This window comes from Pterocles gutturalis, unplaced genomic scaffold (assembly GCF_000699245.1).
Source record: "Pterocles gutturalis isolate BGI_N339 unplaced genomic scaffold, ASM69924v1 scaffold9930, whole genome shotgun sequence".
Lineage (NCBI taxonomy): Eukaryota > Metazoa > Chordata > Aves > Pterocliformes > Pteroclidae > Pterocles > Pterocles gutturalis.
Window position 1 is genome coordinate 105,065 of NW_010145901.1, and position 4,568 is coordinate 109,632.

Here is a 4,568-nt window from a genome sequence, read left to right on the forward strand (position 1 = left end):
CTAACCAGCAAGCTCAACACCACCAAATTAGGCAGTTATCAACTATTGCACGTGTCCTACAAAAGGCAGATTTAAAAGACTGACTGATGACAGGGTAGGTCTAGCTCTGCCACAGCGTTACGGAAACACAGACCTTTCTCCTGGCTCCCACACAGCCGGTGCTTACAAGGCAAATTCCCCTCTCTGCGGGAGCCTTGCCCCATGCACCCCGTCTGAGCAGCCGTGCTGGAGCTGGGCTGATGCGATTGACTGACTCAGCAAGGGATGCTCGAGCCTTTGCTTGGGGTGAGAGGCACCAGCGTCAGCCCCATGGCAGTCCTATGCTTCGGAAAGGTGGAGAGTTTGCTACAGCCCTTTTCCCCCACAACAATGGACTGAAGAAGGTTTGCGTGTTTCAGGAATAATCACAGTATAAGGTAACAGCCTACGCTCAGTATTCTATAACCCTCAAACCCTTTGACTCACACACACTCAAAGGGATACCCAGCTTCTGTAAAAGATCACGATGTCTAACAGCGACTGCAGTCACTTCTGAGCTGAAGCGGAACAACACATAACATCAAACAGCAGTATCTTCTTAGAGTTTAGCCTAGGAAATAGAGGATATGAGCCCACTCCAGAAAATACAGGGCATGTTTGACACTGGTGGGTACCTACAGCCTAAAGCAGAGGCTTCCCACATAGCCTGGTACGTGGGAAGTACAACATAAAAGCACCTACGTGGTGTGCTGCAATCACTGCATCGTGCTGGCTGGAGGTGAGTCAAACCATGTCTGGAAGCGAGTCAAACCGTGTCTGGAAGCAGCTACGCTACCCTTGTAACAGCGTGGTCACAAAGCAAGGGCAGCCAGACAACTTCTGGGCATGAGTTAGGCCTGAGCAATGCTGGTTTGTGTCCTCTGGACTTACTGTCTGTAACCTCTGATCGCTCAGGAAACCCTACTCCAATGCACAGTGTAAACATACCCAGAGTTATCCAACCTGGAATCACGCCAGACCTCTGGCATGAAATCCCTTTTACTTGGAAAAAAATAAAAAAAATCAAGATGATCTGAGTGAACAAGAAGGGACATGTTGTGAAGGCAATGCAGGAGATTTGGGTTTTGTTCTTAGCTCCACCCAACCCCGGTGAAGATAATCCTTTGTTTGCCTTTTTCTCTATTTAGATTGTAAGTTCTTAAAGACAGAGACAGTCTCTTGGTATTTGTTTATACAGAGTTTATATATTAGTCCCAAGGATTACCAAAATGATTAGAATAATCTTTAATGACCACAAATTACTGCAACCCATTTTATGAATCCTCTGAGGACATGCATGTCAAATAGGTGTTCAAAGAGGCTCTGAACTAATTACAAGGTATAAGATACACACTACAATATTTCTCCATGCCAGTTTCTGTCCAGTATATCCAGCAAGGAATCAAATCCCTGTATTCTTGGCTGTAACCTATTATCTAGACCTATGGAGACTGGCAAATGAGCCTTAGTGTGACGGCGAACTCTGTCCTTTCCTCCAGCAGGCTCACACTTGACAGAGAATTAAGAGAAGTCACTTCTATTTTTACCCTATTAAAAATAAAACAAAACAAACCAACCCCACAAAACACCACCAAAACAAAAACCCAAAACAACCCACAACCAGGGACAGAGAAATTCAACAACACTTCAGAGGAACTAAGGCAGACAGAACCCTCTTTTAATTGGGAGCTTTAAGATAAAAGTAGGAAGTCCAGGGCAGGGCTGCTGACTTTACATGTATACCTGGGGCACAGACAGAAGGAAAGGCAGGAAGAAAAGAAGAAAGGTGCCAGGAGTGGGAGGGACTTGCTGGTTGGCATCTGTTAAACCCAGAGCTGCATCTTGAATTTTCTTTTTGTTTCTGAGCAGCAGCATCCAGAGGAAGTGCCGAGGGCTGGGGAGCAGAGGAAACGAGCAGGGAACCATCCCTCAGCCCAGGGCAACCCAGGCCCCAGAACGAGCCCTCTGCCACATTAGCTTCCCCAGGACTGCTTGCCTTCCTCCAGTGGCTGACCACAGCTCCTCCGACTTCACTCATCCACTACAGATTACTTCAGCACAGTCCCAGAGCTAAAATGTATTAATAACTGAATTCTGTAGTTAAAAGGTTTTTCTAACCAGCAACACCCTGGCTCAGAGGAGTTTCCACCCTGTACGTTCTCCAGGAGAAGTGGCATCATGAACACTGCGAGCCCTGTTTTTAAAGGAGTTTGGCTCCTTGCAGCCACTAGCTGACCTCTCAAGTTACTGTCCCCTGGTTACGGGTGCCCAGTCCTTCAGCATCTCCAGCCCACCCCTGCTCATCCCAAGACCAGTGGAGTCACCAAAAGCATTTTACTCCCTTTTTGCAGGCTTTGGCTCAGGCCACAGAGAGGCAGCTCTTTGCCCTAACGACTAGTGACACCTATTTCAGCTGTTTCTTGTATGTCCATGGCGTTACCCTTCCCCTCGCACAGCACAGCCCTGCTGCTGCGCCGGCTCCTGGGGAAGCAGAATCAAACCCAAACAGTGCTGTTCTGAGATTAGCGCAGATGAAATACAGGTTTGCCTGTGTGCGGACTGTGGATCCAGGATTTGTTTAGAAAAATGACTCTGGTTTACTTCACTTGTCCATCCCTATATGCTCTTCTTCCAGTTGAGATAACTAACGTTCTTGAGGAAACGATTATTGGTCCCTAATATTTGTTTAGTTCTGTAGAATGAAGCTCATTTTGGTTCTGAAGTCAGTCTTGTTCAAGTAAAGTGTTTGTTTGCATTTAAGATCTTACTGGATGTTAAGATGAATCAAGGTGCTCGGGGCTGTCAAGTTGAAAGCTTAATATCTTCAAATTGCTGCCCAGGTTACTTTGAAATATTTATATAATGTACTTTTCTTTTCTGGCAAATTACCATTAATGGGAAAGGAGCTTAAAATTACCTAATAGAAGCACCGAAGTCCCTTTAATGGAAACAATTATTCATTCTAACTTTTTTTAATACTTATTATTTTTCATGTAGTATCTTAAAAATACCTGCATTCCAGCATGATGTTTTATGTCAATCTAAACTCTGATTCCATCTTACTCATTTCTTCTCAAAGCTGCTGTCTTGAGGAACCAGGCAGCAGTAGACAAGCACTGATTTCACTCTTCTGACTATACGCTTGATATGAAAAATCCTTTTGATAATGTAGGCTGTTTTTAAAAAGGCTGAAACCACTTCAGTTGGAAAGTATACTATCATGGTCTAAATCCAAGACCTATTGAAGCCAAATGGAAAAATTCCAAAAACTACTCCTCAAAAGGGTTAACAAGTCAACAGCAGCTATTTTCATAATGAGTTACTCAATTCTAAGCAATTATCATATTCAGAAAGGTCAACAGGCTTTCTCTTAGCTACCTAAAATACTCAAAAACATGTTTCTTCAAACTTCAGGTTTTTTTTTAAAAAAGCATCCATTTGAAGAAAATAGTGAGGTTTCAGTGAAACAATGAAGAACAAAATATTTCCGTTCTGAAATGCTTATACAATGCCTCATCCTCTCCTTGAAGGGCAAAGTCTCCTATTGAAACTCATTTAAGAGAACTGCAGGAAACTAGGGGATCTAAATTATAACAAAGAGGAAGGGTGGTTTGGGACGGCGCCAGCAGGCGGGACATTTGTGAAATCTGGGTTAACTTCCCAATATCGCTGCAGACTTCCTGCATGAGCTGCGTACCCCCTGCGCGTCACCCACCTGTACCACAGACATACCATCGCCTCTCCCCTCTTCAGGCTTCCATTTCTTTGGAGCAAAGAACGACTCCCTCAAAATATATCAGCATAGTGTTTTTTAGCACAAGAAGGCTTCATTTTGGAGGGGGAAGTTGGCTACCACCACAATCCAAACAACAGCTGTGAAATGCAGGGCAAGTCACTGTCCTGGTGCGACTCGCACAACAAAACCAGAAATCGGCGGAGCTCTGAATGGCAGTGGTTCTGCCGTGGATCAGTCCAAAGCGACTCTTTTTTCTCATGTGCCCTAGGCAATTTTAGCAAGGCCCACTAATTCGTACTGTGGTCACAGAGTAATTCCACCAGCAGCCAGAAGCAGTGAGGCAGCCCCAGGTCTGCTGGGCCAACCAGTCCCACGCCAGACTGGCACCACGGCAGAGCACAGGAGATGCTCCCCAAGAGACTGGGTAAGAAGATGTCACCCACTGCGGTAGTTAAGCAGGTAGCACATGCGGGCACCACTAAATTGCATTCAGTTGATATTTCCCAATCTCTGATCTGTGGGGTTCTTCATTTGCCCTGATTTAAAGTCTCCTGTGCTAGGAAAGCTTACAAAATTGGTAGGTCCCAGTACTGAGGCTGATGAAGCTCAAGAAGAGGGCTGGAAGTCAAGAGGACAAGTCTCTATTTGCTGCCATGCATCGCACTTTTTACTGTTCTCTTAATATTCTGACAGAGCTTAGTTGGGGCTTTTTTGATTCTGTCCAAAACAAGAGGGAAAAGCTACCTGTAAATTACCTGCTGCTGCTGAGCTGGAGAAGAGTTCAGAGAAGATGGAGACCTAGAAATATACACTC